Genomic DNA, 22,513 nt, shown 5'->3' with positions numbered 1-22,513 from the left:
ATAAAGTGTGGGTGCCATCTGCGACTTCACTGAAATGAAAAAGTGGACAGTTCTTTTCTGGAAAAAAATCATCACGGGTAAACTGTAGATGTAGATGTAAACTGACTTTGTGGTATCTACACAAACTACCACAAATTTAAAAAATGCAGAATGGGTCTCTGATAGTTTGCCAAGCCAAAGAAGTTGCGAATGTAATATTTAAATTGAACAACATCCCAAGGAGAACTTTTCTGACAGCTTCACATGATTGTACGAACATTCTGTGTGTTGTACTCAAGTTGGGGATACTACGTAAAACAATTGAAACATTAAAATCAATGTCTTAACTTTTCTAGTTTTTCTTCCCCTCCCCCCCCCCCCCCCCCCACCAGTCTTGAAACTTTTTGGACTGCAAGGAAATTGTACAAATTACAAATGTACAAATACACATGTATTTTCTGTGTCAGTGTGTCGAGTCATCCAAGATATTAAACTTTAATGAACTAGAAAAGCAGTTCTCCAAGTGAGATTGATGTGAAACTTTCAGGATTCTTATAAAAAATACTTTGCTTCTTTGACTTTGTCAGCAGTATGTTACGAGTATCAGATAAGCCGGAGAAACCCTGTCCAATAAAACTTCTTACAGATTCGGTCATAACTATTAAGAAATACAAGAAATAGTAATGTATCTCAAAAAAAGTAGCACTGGGCCATCGTGGTGAGTGTCCTGGAAATGCTGTAGAAATTCATGATGTGTGTTTAAGAGTAACTAACAACTATTATTTTCCCCCAAAGTGTCTCAGTTATTCTGGCTTTTCTCTTTGTTTCTTTTGATTCGTGATATTTATAGGATGTGCCAACTTAGTTTCTCCTCCTGTCCTTCTGAATCCACTTAGGAGGACAGTGTTTCAAATCCCTATCTAGCCATCCAGTTTTGGGTTTCCTGTTATTTCCCCAAATTACTAAGAAGGGGAAGGCACGAGTTGGGAAATTCAGATTGGAGTACTAGTTTAATGAATTCCTGAATTTGTGTAAAAGTAGCTCATTGGCAGCATGCTCAATCCCAGCTTCTACTTTTTTACCTTTTTTTGTAATAATAATAAGAATTTTTAAATAAAATTAATAACCAAAACTATGAAATCAATAATGCTTTTATTTTATATGTAACTTTGTTGGACCTAATGAAATGAGTTAAAATTAACAGTCTATTTTAAAATAGTTAAGTAATAGTATATCCATTTTTTTTTAGAGAAGAGGTAATTATTGATACACTACTACTGGCATTAAAAAGTCGTCAGTTTTTTATTTTATTTTTTTTTAACCATTATTATATGTGGGTAGGTGCAAGTTGTTCATTAGAACTTTTTTTAACATGTTAATTCCATGGAATAGTATAACTGTTGATCTGTTATTGATAGGCAGATGTTTCAGAATATCCAAGACACTACAGGAACTATTCAAATAACAGTACCTACAGGCTACAGTATGTTGCCACATTATAAATTTTAACAGATTGTGCTAAATAAACTCTAATACATGTGCCAGCTCCTTATGGAGTATTCCAGAATTTGGAGTGTTTATGTTGTTAAAGATTGTTGGAGTGAATATGTCTGTTAATAAGGAAACCATGAGTGTGTATCAGAAGTTGGAAATGAAATTACTCAAGACTCATTATATAGTGAAAAGCTGAACTTACTGCTTAGAGATACGGTTGTTCATTATGCAGGCTTGCTTACTGATAATTTATTTGCACCAAAATCATCAACTTCAATTTCTCATGAAGCAATGTTGATAGATGAGGACATTTCATACTGGCTCAAAAATTTTTGCAACTGAAGAACAACTCATACACAAAAATTAAAACTGTGTTGAGGAATCTTTCAAAGAAATTAGACATAATAGCCCAGTGGGTGAATATGAATCAGAAGGGGGGAAAAAAGGAAGAGAAGCAGAAAATCTCAGTGTTGACTATAGAACAAAAGTTGTAAATATTTCAATAGCTCATCCTATGTGGAGTCTCCAAAAAAAAAAAAAAAGGGGGGGGGGGGAAGAAGAAATAAAAAAGGTTAGAACCAGTTTGATAAGTATGCAATCATCGATTTCTTCACATACGATCATTTTGTGGAAGTTAGAGAAAGCTATCGACAAGTCACTAAGCAGAATTTGCAACAGTGGGCCTTGATGGCAGCAGATGGACAGTTGAATTTAAAGCCTCTGAAAGATGGGTCAAGAAGTTCAAATGTAAGCATGGGAGTCATCAGTGAAGAGTGGTGAAATTTATTCTAAAAAAAGAACCCACAACTATAGAACAAACTTTGGCATCTGCAGAGATTTTTTTAACACAAACATAGTGATTAATACCTACTTTCAATAGAGAGTTCATTAATAACACTGACCAGATAGGTAAATTACCACAAATTACTTTAAAAATTTTTGCTTTATTTTTTTCACTCTCTATACAATACATTTGAATGTATTTTGTTTTCCACTTCCAGGATATCTGTACCACTCTGTCTATAATAGAACTTTTGTGCAAAAAGGAACAAAAATTATCTTTATATAAAGGCACAATGTGAATAAAGCTACACATACATACACCACACAATATTTTCTAACTCTGTCTGGGAGATTACTACCCAAAGTATTTGTTTCTTTGCAAGAAACCACTGGCAAATTTAGCCCTTCAGTTCAGCAAACAGTAAATGAATATTCTCAAAAATACAGAAGTGTTGTGATGATGATGTAGGAATCTGGAAGGGTAACAATAGGATTGTACATTGACTTCCTTAACAGCTGTCTGATGTCTTATGTGGGGAAAGAAAAGTTTCAGTTGATTATTGACTCTGGGAGTGGGCGGACAATGCCTGGATTATATGATGAAGTCTTTCAAGATGAGGAAAAGTCACCAACTTGCACAATTAAAGTGAATTCCCCAAAATGTACTCCTCTTGTTCAGCCTTGTGATGTTTGCTTTTATTGGCAAGTAAAAAATTTAATAAAGTATATACAAAATTGTACTTATCTCATTGGAAATAACAGAGAAATAAATTCCCATGAAGACCATATAAAAATACAAGCAATAATGCATCATTGTCAATTTTTAATGAAATGTTCGTGTGTGCCTGGTATGCTTCCAAACTTTCTGATGAAAGAGGAATTTTTGTGAATGTCAGTGAAGTATGTTTTCCCACAGACCTTTTACAGAAGCATTATTTGTGTTAAAATTCATCTATTGTAAATTGTTCCAGATGTCAGTACAGTTTGTGTTTTTAGTGTTTTTATGATAATTATCATTCAGGTTCTTGTATGACAGTTGTAATATAAGTGAGATGTTTTTATTTTATCAGATGATTTGTTATAATTGCAATAAAAGTTTTATTTAACTATTTTAAAACACAATATTCATTTTAACTTTTTATGTCAGGTCTAACAAACAGTTGCAGCACGTATAAAATAAAAATCATTAATGATTTCATTTCTGATAGTTTTGGTTATTCATAGTATTTAAAAATACTTCTGATTATTACTTTAAAAAAATTGGTGGAAGCTGGGATTAAACACAGATCAGCAGATCAAAAATAAAGCGAGTTGCAATTGAGCTATTTTTACACAAGGTCAGGCATTCATTAAACTACTATACAAAGTGTGGGTCAAACTTTGAAAACTATATTCAGGCCAACCAAGTCTCATTCCAATCTGAATTTCCAAAGTCATGCCGTCACCTTGCAAGGCAAATGCTGGGGTGGTTCCTTTTAAAGAACACAATTGATATAATTCCCTTAGTCTAAGTTTGTGCTCCTTCTTTAATGATCTCATTGTCAGGGGGACGTTAAAACTAACCTTCATTCTTTCTTCGTCTGATTCATTACTGAACACAGTTAGGCAGATAATGACCTCACATTTTTTTAACATCTCATCTATCAAATTTTCCTAAAACGGTTGCCATTTTTGCTTTTACTACTGCTTTGTTACATTAAGAGTGGAATCACAGTATCAAAAATGTAGTAGACACTCAAGGTTGGCCAGATAAGTACTGAAGTACAGTAGCCAGCAGTGTTAATTGTAATATGCTCTTTGTTCGCTGTTTGAGATAAATTTGACGTAAACTTCTTTAATGGCTGAATTAGTCGCAGAACTTTTATTAAATCTTTTCCAATAGAGAAATCATCCAAGTAAGCCCCTTATGTCCTCTCTCTCTCTCTCTCTCTCTCTCTCTCTCTCTCTCTCTCTCTCTCTCTCTTCAAAAGTAGTATGACATGACGAAAATTCAACAGAGAGAAGCTATTTGTTCCCATAAAACAGAAAAGAAAGTTACACACACAAGATGTGATAATTTTCTTTCCACATTTTCAAGATGTTGACATTTCCACCGTAAAATTATCTCCACAGAACAATAACTTTTGAACAAATGGTCTTAAGTTGCCACTTTATTCTTAAAGACAGACATATAATGCAGGTTACACTAAATCATTCAGACTGATAAGGGGCATTATTGTACATGAATATAGAAGTGCAGTTATGGAATTTACCTTTAAATGACAACAAATTTTACTAGCACACATTTCTTTTTCAAAATAAATTCATATGTCTTATATGTTCAAGATTCAGACCAGAGAACTTATTCTTGGCGTTTGTAACAAAAGGTTTGATCACGTCAGTTCATATCGCTTTTCTTCCAAAAATTTTTCTCAGTAGTAAAACTGTGAGGAGTAAGTAAATTTTAGAAGAGGTTAAGTATTGAGCTGTGTTTGGTCTTTACCTCAACCAGTGTGTGCTGTCCTGTCTTGACTAACCACATCTTGCATAGGAAACAAAACCTGAACCTATGCTCTCTCTGCTGCCTCTCCCACTGCCTGTAGGAAGTGGTGTACAATCCGATACCGAGGACAGGCATCACAGAATTTAGCAGAAACACTGAAATCGTGCAACTATATGATGTCCTACTATCTGAGGAACACCACAGCTCAGTATATTTTCAGTAGAAAAAATAAGACCCCTTAACTAGCCAACACTGGGATGTACAAAATTCTCTCTCCTGATTGTGATAAGTTTTACAGTGGTCAATCAGGCAGAGACATAGGAAGTAGGCAAGTGGAAGTTGCAGAACGATGACTCGACATTTGCTGAACATATAGCGAGTGAGGGCTGCTGCTACCAGCCACAGTGCCATGTCGTCCACTTAGCAAAGGCCAAAATCTTCACCTGTTGGAAGTCCTGGAAATCAACAAATATCTGCCCCCACAGGACTGATAATATTAAATGACCAAGCAGCTCAATACTTCTAAACTTCAGTTAATCCTCTCAGATATCTAATGCTTCCCATACTGTCTCCTCCTTTCTATTCCTATATTTTATTATGATGGCCTATGTACTCCATCCATTCTTTTGTTACAGTTGTCAGTTCTATATTTAACTCTGTTTCTGTATCGCTTTCCATGTGTATTATCTCTTCAAGCTATTCTTTAGCACTCTTGTCAAGTGGTAGTAATTTTATTTTATTGTGGTTGTTAATGTAATTTAATCTATTATACAGGCACTATTTTTCATGTTTGGTGTTAAGGTTTTCCTGATTTTCTCCCATTTTGTTTATTTACAGTTCAACTTTTTCCCTTTTAATTATATTGCTACTGCACTGTCAAAAATGACATTTACTGTACATTAGTGCCTCAGTCAAGATGAGTAACATCCACGCCAATTTTTGAAAATATTGTGGCTTTCCAGAATGAAATTTTCACTCTGCAGCGGAATGTGCACTGACATGAAACTTCCTAGCAGATTAAAACTGTGCGCTGGACCGAAACTCGAACTCGGGACCTTTGCCTTTTGCAGGCAAGTGCTCTACCGGCTAACGTACCCAATCAAGACTCACGACCTGACCTCACATCTTTACTTCCGTCAGTAGAGCGCTTGCCTGAGAAAGGCAAAGGTCCCTAGTTCGTGTCTCGTTCTGGCACACAGTTTTAGTCTGTCAGGAAGTTTCATATTGTGATATACTTGACAGCAATAGTCAGTTAAATTCTGATGTCCTTGCTAGCGGAAAACTAGTTAACTAAATAAATTAATCCTATAGAACATAACACAATGCTGTGCTCTTTCACTTTCTACTAGAAAGCAACAGAAGAAGTGATTAACATAATATCCAATGACAGCTAAAATTTGGCATATTGATTTTATATGATATGACAACAAAAAAATTGCAGCAGATTTCAACATGACAGGCCAGATGATTCCCTTGTAAAGCTCTTGCTGTCAAGTGATTCATATTGGTGCAAATATAATGAAAAGTTCTGGGTAGAAAGGAGAAGATAAAAGAGACAGGAAGATGCCAAACACAATCTAAAAATATTGTAGTAGACAGAAAGTTAAAGGGATACTGTGATTAGTATTTTTGTGGTTGCTCTCATGACAAGCCCATTATAGACTTCCTGTAGTGTTGTCAGTGATGAGTGTAAGGAATTGCAGAATAACTATCATTGTTTTTCCACGTGGTGTAATGAATGCAAGATAATGTCCTGTCAGAGTATGAACATGATATTATTAGGTTACAAGACCAGAGGTAAAATTTCAGAGCCTGTCACGTCTTTTTAATATTCATTATAATATTAAAAATTGATATTAAACTGGCTTAACACATGATATCATTACTATACAAGATGCTAGTGCAACATAATACAGCTAACTTCTCCAGCATTTGGAGACCATACCGAGTAAGCATGACAGTAGACATCACATTAAATTAAACTTGGTGCTATAGTGGTCAGAAGTAAAATGCGTGAGAGAAATGATAACAAAAGCAGAAGTGCATCTCTAGAAGAAAGTTGATGTTCTTGCAAACCCCATTGGGTATATTTTAACAAACTGATAATCAAAGAGAACAGGAGGTCTACTGCCTCAGTCATATGTCTCACATAGCGATCTACATCTACATAGATACTTCGTAAGCCACTGTATGGTGCATGGTGGAGGGTACCCTGTACCACTAATTGTCATTTCCTTTCCTGTTCCACTCCCAAATAGAGCGAGGGGTGAAACGTCAGTCTGTATGCCCCCGTATGAGCCCTAATTTCTTGTGTCTTACTTTCATGGTCCCTACATGCATTGTATGTTGGTGTCAGTAGAATTGTTCGGCAGTCAGCTTCAAATGCCGGTTCTCTAAATTTTCTCAATTATGTTTCTTGTCCCCCCATGAACCATGGACCTTGCCGTTGGTGGGGAGGCTTGCGTGCCTCAGCGATACAGATGGCCGTACCGTAGGTGCAACCACAACGGAGGGGTATCTGTTGAGAGGCCAGACAAACATGTGGTTCCTGAAGAGGGGCAGCAGCCTTTTCAGTAGTTGCAGGGGCAACAGTCTGGTTGATTGACTGATCTGGCCTTGTAACATTAACCAAAACGGCCTTGCTGTGCTGGTACTGAGAACGGCTGAAAGCAAGGGGAAACTACAGCCGTAATTTTTCTCGAGGACATGCAGCTCTACTGTATGATTAAATGATGATGGCGTCCTCTTGGGTAAAATATTCCGGAGGTAAAATAGTCCCCCATTCGGATCTCCGGGCGGGGACTACTCAGGAGGACGTCGTTATCAGGAGAAAGAAAACTGGCGTTCTACGGATCGGAGCGTGGAATGTCAGATCCCTTAATCGGGCAGGTAGGTTAGAAAATTTAAAAAGGGAAATGGATAGGTTAAAGTTAGATATAGTGGGAATTAGTGAAGTTCGGTGGCAGGAGGAACAAGACTTTTGGTCTGGTGATTACAGGGTTATAAATACAAAATCAAATAGGGGTAATGCAGGAGTAGGTTTAATAATGAATAAAAAAATAGGAGTGCGGGTTAGCTACTACAAACAGCATAGTGAACGCATTATTGTGGCCAAGATAGACACAAAGCCCATGCCTACTACAGTAGTACAAGTTTATATGCCAACTAGCTCTGCAGATGATGAAGAAATAGATGAAATGTATGACGAGATAAAAGAAATTATTCAGGTAGTGAAGGGAGACGAAAATTTAATAGTCATGGGTGACTGGAATTCGTCAGTAGGAAAAGGGAGAGAAGGAAACATAGTAGGTGAATATGGATTGGGGGGAAGGAATGAAAGAGGAAGCCGCCTTGTAGAATTTTGCACAGAGCATAACTTAATCATAGCTAACACTTGGTTCAAGAATCATGAAAGGAGGCTGTATACATGGAAGAAGCCTGGAGATACTGACAGGTTTCAGATAGATTATATAATGGTAAGACAGAGATTTAGGAACCAGGTTTTAAATTGTAAGACATTTCCTGGGGCAGATGTGGATTCTGACCACAATCTATTGGTTATGAACTGCAGATTGAAACTGAAGAAACTGCAAAAAGGTGGGAATTTAAGGAGATGGGACCTGGATAAGCTGAAAGAACCAGAGGTTGTAGAGAGTTTCAGAAAGAGCATAAGGGAACAATTGACAGGAATGGGGGAAAGAAATACAGTAGAAGAAGAATGGGTAGCTCTGAGGGATGAAGTAGTGAAGGCAGCAGAGGATCAAGTAGGTAAAAAGACGAGGGCCAATAGAAATCCTTGGGTAACAGAAGAAATATTGAATTTAATTGATCAAAGGAGAAAATATAAAAATGCAGTAAATGAAGCAGGCAAAAAGGAATACAAACGTCTCAAAAATGAGATCGACAGGAAGTGCAAAATGGCTAAGCAGGGATGGCTAGAGGACAAATGTAAGGATGTAGAGGCTTATCTCACTAGGGGTAAGATAGATACTGCCTACAGGAAAATTAAAGAGACCTTTGGGGAGAAGAGAACCACTTGTATGAATATCAAGAGCTCAGATGGCAACCCAGTTGTAAGCAAAGAAGGGAAAGCAGAAAGGTGGAAGGAGTATATAGAGGGTTTATACAAGGGCGATGTACTTGAGGACAATATTATGGAAATGGAAGAGGATGTAGATGAAGACGAAATGGGAGATAAGATACTGCGTGAAGAGTTTGACAGAGCACTGAAAGACCTGAGTCAAAACAAGGCCCCGGGAGTAGACAACATTCCATTAGAACTACTGATGGCCTCGGGAGAGCCAGTCATGACAAAACTCTACCATCTGGTGAGCACGATGTATGAGACAGGCGAAATATCTTCAGACTTCAAGAAGAATATAATAATTCCAATCCCAAAGAAAGCAGGTGTTGACAGATGTGAAAATTACCGAACTATCAGTTTAATAAGTCACAGCTGCAAAATACTAACGCGAATTCTTTACAGACGAATGGAAAAACTGGTAGAAGCCGACCTCGGGGAAGATCAGTTTGGATTCCGTAGAAATGTTGGAACACGTGAGGCAATACTGATCTTACGACTTATCTTGGAAGAGAGATTAAGAAAAGGCAAACCTACGTTTCTAGCATTTGTAGACTTAGAGAAAGCTTTTGACAATGTTGACTGGAATACTCTCTTTCAAATTCTGAAGGTGGCAGGGGTAAAATACAGGGAGCGAAAGGCTATTTACAATTTGTACAGAAAGCAGATGGCAGTTATAAGAGTCGAGGGGCATGAAAGGGAAGCAGTGGTTGGGAAAGGAGTAAGACAGGGCTGTAGCCTGTCCCCGATGTTATTCAATCTGTATATTGAGCAAGCAGTAAAGGAAACAAAAGAAAAATTCGGAGTAGGTATTAAAATTCATGGAGAAGAAGTAAAAACTTTGAGGTTCGCCGATGACATTGTAATTCTGTCAGAGACAGCAAAGGACTTGGAAGAGCAGTTGAACGGAATGGACAGTGTCTTGAAAGGAGGATATAAGATGAACATCAACAAAAGCAAAACGAGGATAATGGAATGTAGTCAAATTAAGTCGGGTGATGCTGAGGGAATTAGATTAGGAAATGAGACACTTAAAGTAGTAAAGGAGTTTTGCTATTTAGGGAGTAAAATAACCGATGATGGTCGAAGTAGAGAGGATGTAAAATGTAGACTGGCAATGGCAAGGAAAGCGTTTCTCAAGAAGAGAAATTTGTTAACATCGAATATAGATTTAGGTGTCAGGAAGTCGTTTCTGAAAGTATTTGTATGGAGTGTAGCCATGTATGGAAGTGAGACATGGACGATAACTAGTTTGGACAAGAAGAGAATAGAAGCTTTTGAAATGTGGTGCTACAGAAGAATGCTGAAGATAAGGTGGGTAGATCACGTAACTAATGAGGAGGTATTGAATAGGGTTGGGGAGAAGAGAAGTTTGTGGCACAACTTGACTAGAAGAAGGGATCGGTTGGTAGGACATGTTTTGAGGCATCAAGGGATCACAAATTTAGCATTGGAGGGCAGCGTGGAGGGTAAAAATCGTAGAGGGAGACCAAGAGATCAATACACTAAGCAGATTCAGAAGGATGTAGGTTGCAGTAGGTACTGGGAGATGAAGAAGCTTGCACAGGATAGAGTAGCATGGAGAGCTGCATCAAACCAGTCTCAGGACTGAGGACCACAACAACAACAACATGTTTCTTGTATTCCCTCAAGGGATTCCCATTTGAGTTCCCAAAGCATATCCGTAACACGTGTTGTTCGAACCTACCTGTAACAAACCTAGCAGCTTGCCTCAGAATTGCCTTGATGTCTTCCTTCAGTCCAACCTGGTGTGGACCCGAAACACTCCAGCAATACTCAATAGTAGGTCGCACCAGCATACTATGTAAGGTCTCCTTTACAGGCAAACCACTCGTTCCTAAAATTCTCCCAATAAACCGAGGTCGACCATTTGCCTTCCCCACCACAGTTTCACAGGCTCATTCCACCTCATATCACTTTGCAACATTAAGCCCAGATATCTAAATGACTTGACTGTGTCAAGTTAGAAACTAGTAATACTGTATCCAAACATTACAGGTTTGACCTTCGTACTCATCTGCATTAACTTACATTTTTCCACATTTAGTGCTAACTGCTATTTATCACACCAACTGGAAATTTTGTCTTAAGTTGTCTTGTATCTTCCTACAGTCTCTGAACTTTCACACGTTACTGTACACCATTGAATCATCCGCTAACAACTGCAGATTGCTACCCACCCTGTCCACCAAATCATTTATGAATATAGAGAACCACAGCGGTCTGATCACACGTCCCTGCGGCACCCCTTACGTTACCATTGTCTCCGATGAACACTCCCAATCGAGAACAACATACTGTGTTATATTAATTATGAAGTCTTTGAGCCACTCGCATATCTGTGAACCTATTCCATGTGATTATACCTTCATTAAGTCAGCAATGGGCCACCGTGTCAAATGCTTTCTGGAAATCTAGAAATATCATGTGAGGAAAGGGTAAGGTGAGTTTTACTAGAGCAATGTTTTCTAAAACCATGCTGATTTGTGAATATAAGCTTCTGAGTCTCAAAGTTTATTGGATTCAAACTGAGAATATGTTCAAGGATTCTGCAGCAAACAGAAGATAGGGGTATTGGTCTGTAGTTTTGCAGGTCTTTCCTTTTACCCTTCTTATATACTAGAGTCACCTGTGTCTTTTCCAGTCGCTTGGGACTTTGTGCTGGGCAGAGATTTGTGATAAATGCAAGCTAGGTAAGGGGCCAATGCCATAGAGCACTGTTTGTAAAATCGAACTGGGATTCCATCTGCACATGGTGATTTATTTGCTTTGAAATCTTTCAGTTGTTGCTCTGTCAGGTATGCTTCTTACTGTGTCATCCATACAGGAGTCTGTCCGATGGTCAAATGACAATATATTTGTACGATTTTCCTGTGTGAACGATTTCTTGAATGTGAAATTTAAAACTTTCATTTTTCAATCTTCAACTGCCACACCAGACTGGTCAACAAGAAATTTAATGGAAGCCTTAGTCTCACTTAGTGATTTTACATAAGACCAGAATTTCCTCAGGTTCTCTGCCAGATCTTTTGCTAAGGTGTGATAGTGGTATTGTTGTATACTTGGCGCGTAGATCTTTTCACAGGTGCACGAATGTCTACTAACCTGTGCTTGTCATTATTTATGCATTCCCCTTTGAGGAGAGAGTGCAACAGCTTTTGCTTCCTCAGCATCTGCAGAATGTCATTATTAAACCATGGTGGGTCTTTTCCATCCTTTATCCACTTACTAGGTACATAACTCTCTAGACCACGATTTACAATCTGCTTAAACTTTGCCCGTCATTCCTCTACATCCATCTTACAAGAACTAAGTGATCATAAGAGTAAGATAAGAGAAATAAGTACTAAGGTATTTAGACATCATTTTCCCTTCACTGCTGGCACAAATGGAATAAATAAGGAAGTCAGTAATATCAGTTTGATGTATTCTCCACCATGCACTGTTCAGAGACATACGAAGTGTATATGTAGATACGAATGTTATTTAGTGTCTTTTGCTCTACTGTATTATGTATTTTCTGATACTTTACATCTGCATAATAGTTGATGTATACCAATACTTTTGAATTCTGTGTGGAATTGTGATGTAGATAAAGATAAGGCTATCTTTCATGAATCTACTGTACAGCTTGTGTCTTGAAATCTTTGAATTGAGGGACATAAGTTATAGTTCAATCATTTGTCAATGATGTCATTAGAAGTAGATCACTATATTAGTTTGGTAAGGCTAGTGAAGAAAATCAGTTGTGGCCCTATTTAATGAATTGTCCTAGCATTCACCTGAAATGTTTTTGGGAAAACCACAGAGATCCTACTGGCCATACGAGGATCTGATCTGTGCTTATACCAAAAAAACAGTCAGTTTTCTTAATCCACCTTACGTGGAAAAATTCCTTAGAAGTTACAAAACTCAAAGTGCCCACTTTGAATAGCAAACTTCCCGGAAAAATATTAATTATTGAATCCATATTTTCATGTTATTGTCTTTTATGTTGCGTATCCCCTCCCCCCTCCCCTGCCCTCTTCTGAATGTAACATCTGGTTAATAGCATGTTTCTTGGTACAGGATGTCCCACTCAAAAAGGCCCACAAACATACATCTGCTTAAATTACACGTAAAGGCTTTGCATAAAAATCAAGAAATTAAATGAACAAGTCGTACCTTGTTCGTGGGAAAATAAAGGTGAATCACAATAGGTGCTAGAAGTGCCTGCCCTCGACATGTAAACACAGTTGAACATGACACTGCAGATTTTCACATGTTGCTGCCAGAACCTCTGGTGTCGCTGCCTGGATTTCACGGATGATGCTCTCTCATAAGCCTACTAAGTTGTGTGGGTTTGCTGCTGGAGACCTTGACGTTTAGGCCACCCCAGAGGAAAAAGTTGGGTAGTGTTAAATCAGGTGACCTCTGGGGTCATCGTCCTTTCAAAATCTCTCTACTGGGTAAAAATGGCCGGCCGCGGTGGTCTAGCGGTTCTGGCGCTGCAGTCCGGAACCGCGGGACTGCTACGGTCGCAGGTTCGACTCCTGCCTCGGGCATGGGTGTGTGTGATGTCCTTAGGTTAGTTAGGTTTAAGTAGTTCTGAGTTCTAGGGGACTTATAACCTAAGATGTTGAGTCCCATAGTGCTCAGAGCCATTTCTGGGTAAAAATGATTAGACTTCAGCCATGGTTACTAGCAATGCGTGGCATGTGGCACCATCCTGTTAGTACCAGCTGAGCGTAAGTTCTTCATCGTCCAACTGGTTCACAAATTTCCGAAACATTTCAATGTAAACTGCACTTGTCATAGTAGACTTGAAAAAAATTGGCCTGATGATGCGATGCTGTGATTTCACAGAACATGACCATCTTTTGGGAATGCAGGGGTTGCTCGAACAATGCATACGGACTTTCATTACACCACAAATCTGTATTCTGAGAGTTTACATAGCCAGAGAGAGGGAACTATGCCTCATCACTGAACCACGTGTACTGCAGTATTCCTGGCCTCTGAGCAATAGATTGCTGAAATCTATGGCAAACTGTAATATGTTGGTCTTTGTCACTGACGTTAAGTTCCTGAACGTCTGCACATCTGTGTGGAGACATTCCAGCTTTCTTTGCAGCTATGTGACATGCTCCATGACATTCGATATTCCTTAGATAAACATCTGACAGACTTTGCGGGAGAAGCCAACAACTGTTGTTTCATGCCAGTCACTTTTTCTTCCGATAATTGTGGCCGTCCCTCACCATGAAGATCCAGCACTGTTTCACTGCTCTCTATCTTGTTCACTAACTTTTGAGGCTGCTGACACTGCTGCCAAGGCTGCAGTCCCTTAGACCTCAGCCCTTTCTCCATGTCCCTGCTTTTCGCTGTCTTCTCTTGTGTCCATTGGGACTGATGTATAGTTGTTTTTTAAACTCCTCTCTGTCTTTGTGTTCTATAGTTCTGACTTGGGCGAGTATGACCCCAGTTGCTTTTGCACCCTAAAGCAAAATAAATAAATAAACAAACAAACAAACAAATGGTAAATGCTGCTCACCAAACTGTTCAACAAACATTCGTTGACATGTCTTAATGGTTCAAGTAATCCAATATTGTTTCACAAGAAACACGTGCTCTTCGACAGAACAGCAATACATTGTCACTAAACACTGAACACTGAGCTCCAACCACAGCAGCCCGCAGAAACACACTGTTGTGTTAAACGATGTTGCAGAGTGCAATGTTTCCATGTCAAACATCACAAATTTAAGTGGAATTGCTACATGTTTATAGGGCTTCTTTTGAGTGGGACACCCTGTAGCTGCTGATTGTGTTAACTGTACTAGCTGCTGCCCAACAAATGATTATCAAATTAATCAATTTAGTACCAGATGTCACCTGATGAACACTCAATGCTTGTGTGATTATTCAATCTTATTTAATTGTATGAGGTTTTTGTTCTGTTCTTCAAGGAATTAAGAAATGTAAAGTGGCTTAAACCAGACATGTAAAACAGTAGTTATTGCACATGCACTGAAAGGGGAAAAATAATAGTACTAATACAGAATTTTGAATCTGTTGCCACCTTCATTACAAAGAAGAGAGAAGACTAACTTCATTTGAGGAACAGATGACTAATAGGGTAGGTAATATTTGACCAATGAATCAAAGGTGAGGAAAACATGTGTCCCAATAATTGTTAATGTCTTTCTATAAGGGCACCTAATAACATTCTTAATATATGCATGCCATTCCATTGATTCTGAATTAGTACATGAATACTAATACTTCAAAAAATGCTTTCATTGCATATTATTTCCCTTCTCCATCCTTGCTTAGTTTCAAAATCTGAATTAAAATATATGTTTCCTGTCGTGCTTGTGTTCTTTGTATATTAGTTATGATAATTTTTGTTTTCCCTTAACTGTGTTAAGGCTGAAAAAAAGTACAAAATAATGTGCAGGGATGTGGCAACGTTACACATTCTTTATTTCTTTAATGCATTGGAAGAAACAATAACATACACACTGATCCCTCATCTCCACGAGTATTTCTCAACACATTCTGCCATTGGAACAGGAGTTTATGAAATACTCTGTTGGTAGAACTGTTTTAGCAGAGTGTATAGCCACCTTTATGTAATGTATGCAGTCTGTGTCAGACTGAAAGTATTTCTTCAATGGCCCATATGGTTTGATATCCATTGACACACAGTTAGCGATCATGATACATGTTGGAGCATCTACCAGACTAATTATCCAATCTTTGAATGAATGGAGACTTCACAATTACTTCACATGTTCATGGAGCAGTCAAATATTTGCAGCTTCTGTATTAGATATTTACTCAATTTCCATGTTCCATAAATAACACTGCTTGACAGTTACTAAGGAACAGATACATTGTTGGACAGAAATAATCACAGGTAATGATGGACATGAAACATAGTAGCATATGTAATAGAGGTGGAGTAGTATATTTATAATGAAAAACGGTACAGTATAACAACAAATATTTATAATGTTCATGTTTGACACAGGTCAGGCCAACATAAAGTTCAATATTGGACTTTCAGTAAGGAATATGCCCTCTTGGGCATTAATGCACATTTAACACCTGTTATTTATGCTGGCTAACAAGCTGTTAAGCAAGCTTTGGGGGACATTGTTCCAGTCCTCTCTCAGTGTGGTTTTCAGTTCTTGCACGGTTTGGGAAAGGGGTATTCATTGGGAAACAAATCTACCAAGAACATCCTAGGCATTCTTTATAGGGTTTAGGTTCATGGAGTGTGAAGGCCATTCTATACGTTCAATGTCTTCACTTTCCAATGTGTCCAACACCTCAGCGGTCCTGGGTGAGCGGGCATTGTCGCCCATAGACAGAAAGTTGGGGCTTACTGTAACCCTGAAGAGACAGATATGATACAGATTAAACTCCCTGAAATGCTATTGTGTTGTAACGGTACCTTGCACAAAGATGTACAGTAGTGTTCGGTCATTGTACATAATGCCTGCCCATACCATAATGCCTAGGTCGTACCAATTACGTTCATCAACATTCTGTAGTGTGTAACCTGTTCCCCTCACTCCCCACACTAACTGGTGGCCACAATCACTTGCTACATTGAAACGGGATTCATTGGAGAATGTCACTTTGCATCACTGTTGTTGACCCCAGCCAACATGCTTCCTACACCAACAAACTTGTTCTCGACGATGACTTGGCTGAAGTGGGATTCATTTAACTGGCTTCTGAGCAGACAAACCAGCATGATTTAACTGTCACACAATGTTTCTGATGGAGACATGTACTGAAAGCAGTTGCAAGGTCTGCAGCACACTGCTGAGAGTGAGATGTCTGTTCTTTATCACCACTAGGGCTAGGTATCAATCCTCTTGTGGTGCGGTTGTCTATCTGCAACCACCTGCATGCTTTTGCATAACATTTCCACCTTCAGCAGTCTTTTTTAATCACGAGATGACACGTCTGGACACATTCATTACTGTGGCCACAGTAGTGACACTTAGACTGCCTTCGAGCCATCCAACTGCTCATTTGTCATCACTGTGCTTCATTGGCGAGCATTCCTTGTTCAGCATGTTGAGCAGTGTAAGCATAAAAATGCTGTTCCTGTTGGCAAGAAAAATAAAACCTTACCTATAAGAATTGGCCTTGGGTGATCAACTGCTCACCCACAATAGTAAGCACTCAAATTATGTCTTGCATACACATTTCCATACCACATGGAATGCTGCACAAATTGGTTCTACAACAACCTTCATCAGAGACAGTACTGCATGAGCTGTTGAATGCATACAGAGCATCTGTGCACAGGCTTTGCTTCAGTTGTCATGTCCCGCTCTCTACATTTCCTTTTACTATCATTGGTCAGATGTTCTATAGCGAGTGTCTGTTGTTTCTTAGAAATTGTTGAGGGGTGTATCTCCATGTTATGTATTACTGTTTGACAGTATTGTTATTATTGTTATGTGAAAGTTTCATCTGCTCAGATATCCACATATGAGGCATTAACACATCAAAATAAAATATATTCATCATCATCAGTAGTTTTCTGCTATATTAGCAGGTCCTTTGCCTCTCCATTTTTTGCAATACATTACTTCCTTCTTAAGGCTGCTGTATGTTGTACTATCCATCATGTCATCCAGTATCTGAAATCTCTTCCTTCCTCACTCCCTTTTCCTGTCTACATAACCTTCTAAAACTGTTTTTATCAGTCCATAATCCTTTCTTAATATATGCCCAATCCAATTTCTTTTGCTTATTTTTATTACATCTAGTAATTAATTGTCTTTTCTCTCCCACTCTTCTCAGTACCTCTTCATTTTTACTCTGTCCATCCAACTTATTCTTTCCATCCTCCGCCATGTCCACATACCAAAAGCCTCCAGCCTTTCTCTGTCTCTCTTCCTTAAAGTCAATGTTTCAGCACCATACAGAAGAACACTCCATACAAAACATTTTGAGTCTTTTCCTCAGTTCTCTGTCAAGACTGCTGCATAAAATTCTCCTTTTCTTATAAAATACCTCTTTTTGCCATTGCTATCCTTGTTTTAATTTCTGTGCTGCACTTCCAGTTGGTGACTGTCCTGCTTCCAAGATACTTAAAATTTTGCACCTGTCCTAATATTTCTCCATTCAGCATAATTTTTATTTCTTTATTTCCTCCTAATGCCAATACTTTTGTTTTCTTTGTGTTAATTTTCATTCCATAATTTTTTCAGTTAGCTTCAATGGTGTCCACTAAACCCTGTAATTCTTTTTCCCCTGTGGCTAGAAGGACCGTGTCATTAGCAAACCTCAAACACCCTACACTTCTTCCTCCAATTTCTACTCCTTTGTCATGTAATGAGCATTGGTCAATAATATTTTCCAAGTAGAGGTTGAAAAGGGTAGGTGATAGACAGCATCCTTGTCTCACTCCTTTTCCTAGTCCGATCCAGTTTGTGCTTTCTCCTCTCACTTTAACTGAGGCTTTTTGATTCAGATATAATGAGTGTACAAGTCTTCTGGTTTTCCAGTCCACTCTCTTCTCTCTCATTATAGTCGCCAGCTTGTCCCAAGCCTCATTGTCAAATGTGTTTTCTAGATTGATGAAGCACATATAGAGGTCTATTCCTTTTTCAATAAACCTTTCTCCGAAGATTCATAGGAGCCCTATTGCATCTCTAGTGCTCATATTCCATCTAAAGCCAAACTGCTCCTCGCCAAGGTTCTCCTCAATTACTTTTTCAAGTCTCATATTAATTATTCTTAGCATTGCTTATTGCTTTGGCTGCGTGTGAAATGAGGCTGATTGTCCTGTGCTCACTTCATTTCTTGGCTCATTGTTTTTTTTTTTTTTGTAATGGAATCATTACTGTTATCAGAAAGTCCTCGGGCCATTCACCACTGTCCTATATTTCATTACATAACCTCAATATTTCTCTTATTCCATCTTGGTTCAAGTATTTTAATATTTTTCCCAGTATTGTATCAGTACCTACTACTGCTTTGCCATTTTTCATTGCAGCTATGGCAGACTTTACTTCTTCCATTATGATGGTTAGTCCTTTCTCGTCATCACTTACACTGTTGAATGATTCAAGTTCCAGAGTTTCTGGTTTGCGATCTGTGTAATATAGCTCTTTTAGATATTCTTCCCATCTCTGGAGGACATCGTCACGATCATTGTACACTACCTCTTTGTCTTTACTCAAAATTTCCATAGTAGCACTTCCTGCTCTGTTTTTATCCCATGTCATAATCTTCACTCTGTTGTATAGTAAGTCATATCTTCCCTTCCTGTCCAGTTCTTCAGTTGCATAACATTCCTCTTTTAGCCATTTTTTCCAAGCCTGCTGTTTCTCTTTGCAGTTCATTATTTAACCATCAGTACATCTTCCTTGCATCTTCAGTGTTCTTGTTTTTAAATTTTCTTCTCTCCATCTTGGAAATCATTTCTTCTGTGACCCATGTCTTTTTTCCGATTTACAAATCCTATATTCTGCTGTCCTGCTTTAATAATTCCTTCTTTCAGCATATCCAGTACTCAATGACATTATCAGGTGGTTCTTTGTCTCGTAATATGTTTAGAAACTCAAGTGATAGCATTTCTTTAATTTTTCTTTGTTGGATCTTATCTTCTTTAGATCTCACTTCTTCACCATGGTCAACTTCTTCAGGTTTTTCATTCTTATTTCTATTTTTGCCATAAGTAAGTTGTGGTCGCTATTAATATCTGCACCTGGTAATGTGTGCACCTTCTTGATTCCATTCCTGTATCTTTCTTCTACCAGTATAAAGTCGATTTGGTTTCTGCATGCATTCCTTGAACATTAAAGTCAGTTTCAGATTTATGATAACCGGTGTTATATGAATTTTAACATAGTACAGTGACAGTGCTGTTATTTTACAGTAGTTGTCATTCTTTAGTCCCTTGTAGACATTTATAAATGAGGTATTATTCCAGCTGATTTTGAAGACATTTATGTGTTTCATATAAACCAAATACAAAACAATTCATTATTAAACAAATCAGGTCTTAAGTTTACAAAAGACTATCTTCATGCTCAAGGTTCATAATTATGAATTAAAGTTTTACTAAAGATTAAGAGTAAATATCTTTAGGTTGGACAATAAGTTAAGTATGCAGGAAGTATAGAATTACTGCATTAAATTTTACCAAACATAAGTGACAGGACTAAAAAATCTTTCTGTAATGTAATGTAATACTAAAGTGGTCAAGGCATGTCGTCATTCTCTGGCTGTGTGGTTGATTACTTCGGAAACACACTGAAAACTTGCATGGGTTGAGCAAGATATACATTTCTTAATTTTGAACCATTACCTTACGTAGAATTTTCAAGCTAATTCTTCAACTGTCTTCTGACATAGATCATCAGTGTCCAAATCCACAGTTGTTAGATGGACTGTTATTTCTCTCTTGCATGTGTCATCAAGTTGTTTCCTCATATGCCTTATTTTCTGTATAACACTGCTAGAGCTATACGTAGAGTCTGACTAATTAGAACACACAGTCCAATGGTAGTGTCCATAGTTTTGATGTCGACATTTGTCCTCCTTGTATGAAGCACCACTAAGAGGTCACTCTGTAAGTGCATGGGTTTGTGTGGTGAGAGTCAGTTACCATAAGCTTTCTGGGTACAGTACCATATCATAAAGTAAGAAGAAACTGTCATTGATGAAACTGATCTTTCAGTCATTGTTATAGTGGCCTCCTCCTGGCTCTACTTTCCAGCACAGCAGACTCAGGAGGAGGCTACTGTATGTGTTGTGTGTGTATTAAACCGGTGACCTAGAAATGATGGAGAGGCTTCATCACATTGTAGCCCTCAGTGGTTCACAACCCCATAACAGGCCACAGCAGTATACCCACCCCATTGCCGCCCCTCACCAAACCCAGGGTTATTGTGCAGTTCGCCCCCCCCCCCCCCCATGGGCCCCCCTGGGAATGTCTCATACCAGACAAGTGTAACCTCAGATGTTTGCCTGGTAGAGTAATTATGATGTACCCATATGTGGAGACAGTGTTTGCGCAGCAATTGCCGACACAGTGTACTGAGGCAGAATAAGCGGAAACAGCCTGCATTCGATGAGTTAGATGGAAAACCACCGTTAAAAACTATCCACAGGCTGGTCGGCACACCGGACCTCTACACCAATCCGCTGGGCAGATTCGTGCTAGGGACCAGCATGCCTTCCCGCTCGGGAAGCAGCGCATTAGACCGTGTGGTTAGCCAGGTGGGCTAGGATACTGTAACTGTGCTTGAAATATTGGTTTCATCAGTTTTTTCCCCACCTTTCCACACTTGAAAACATGTTAATGATGTGTATGGTAGTCACAGGGTCCACCACCTGTCATGATCCCTTCCAGAAAATCATGGGCGCTTGTAACGTGATGCATAAGTGGTTAAGATGTGCCACCATTGTTTAGCTGTTGTGCTTATTTTTCCTCTTCACATCACTCACATTTTTACACTTCAGATCTCCATGTACAGTTTTGTACATTGTTCCATAAGAAATATGGAATCTCTCACAGATGAGTAAATTATTCTTGTAATATTTGAAATTCCCTACCTAATGTCTTGGATATTCTGCAGTGTTGTCACACAGAGTGGTTGCATAGAAGTACTACATCAGAAAGGATGACACACCCTCTAATGAATAATGTGCATCACATGGAGTTGTTTCTCTGGTCCATGCAGTCTTCCCCTTACACCCTGAAAATTATAATGTGAATTCCACTTATATGGGCATCTTTCTCTCTCTCTCTCTCTCTCTCTCTCTCTCTCCCTCTCCCCCTCCCCCTCCCCCTCCCCCTCCCTCCCTCCCACCCCCCCTTTCTTCCCCCCCCCTCTCTCTCTCTCTCTCTCTCTCTCTCTCTCTCTCTCTCTCTCTCTCTCAATTTTTTGCATGTCTCGGAATATTTGGTTTCTGCTTATTATTTTTGCTTTGTGTGTCATTGCATTGCCATTCAAAAGTGCGTTAATGTGAGACGCTGATTATTAAAGCTGTTTCCTGCACATTGTAGCATCAGTTATAAGGTAAGTGAAAATTTATTATTCTATCCCATGCCCCCCCTCCCCACTTGATGTACTGCAGGTTGTTATAAGGTAGTAAAAATTTGATCATTTTGAAGATCAGCATTGCTCACAAAAAGATTGTTAAAGCTTGTTACTCTTTTTATGTAATGGGCATTGATAATCAGAAAATTCTCAATTTTTTATGAGCTTTCTCCTATATTATACAAAACAAATAAATAGCATTTTTTGAAAAAGTAAAAAATTAAAGGCTCCAGTTTTCACAGCTCGGGCATGCAGACAGTTTACTGATTTAAATTATATACAGTTTTTTTTTTCAACTTCTCCTGTCTGCCATGGTGTATGATGGCTTGTTTTAAAGTTTAACTTCTATAAAACATTAAGATAAAAATATTGGCAGTGCTGAAACAATGTAAAAGATTATCACGTGTATAAAATATTGTGTAGCACATGGACAGTCAGCAGTTACACTATAACTTTGTACAAAAGCTTTACACATTTTTTCTTAAAAAAACACATTTGATATATTTAAATACACCACTGATATTTAGTTATTGTTCCATTCATATATTGAATAACTACCCACCTGTAGCTTCAGCTTGCACCAAAACAAATCTTTTTGGTAATAACAGT

The 22,513-nt window shown here is 38.4% G+C and overlaps 1 protein-coding gene across 2 annotated transcripts in view; it reads left to right on the top strand.

Moving 5' to 3' along the window:
- Nucleotides 1–22,513, top strand: part of LOC126248950 (uncharacterized) — a 226,615-nt gene that overhangs the window by 81,748 nt on the left and 122,354 nt on the right. The window lies entirely within an intron of this gene.

Source organism: Schistocerca nitens, chromosome 3 (assembly GCF_023898315.1).
Source record: "Schistocerca nitens isolate TAMUIC-IGC-003100 chromosome 3, iqSchNite1.1, whole genome shotgun sequence".
NCBI lineage: Eukaryota > Metazoa > Arthropoda > Insecta > Orthoptera > Acrididae > Schistocerca > Schistocerca nitens.
Note: the sequence above shows the minus strand (reverse complement) of the source record. Positions and strands in the feature narration are given on the sequence as shown.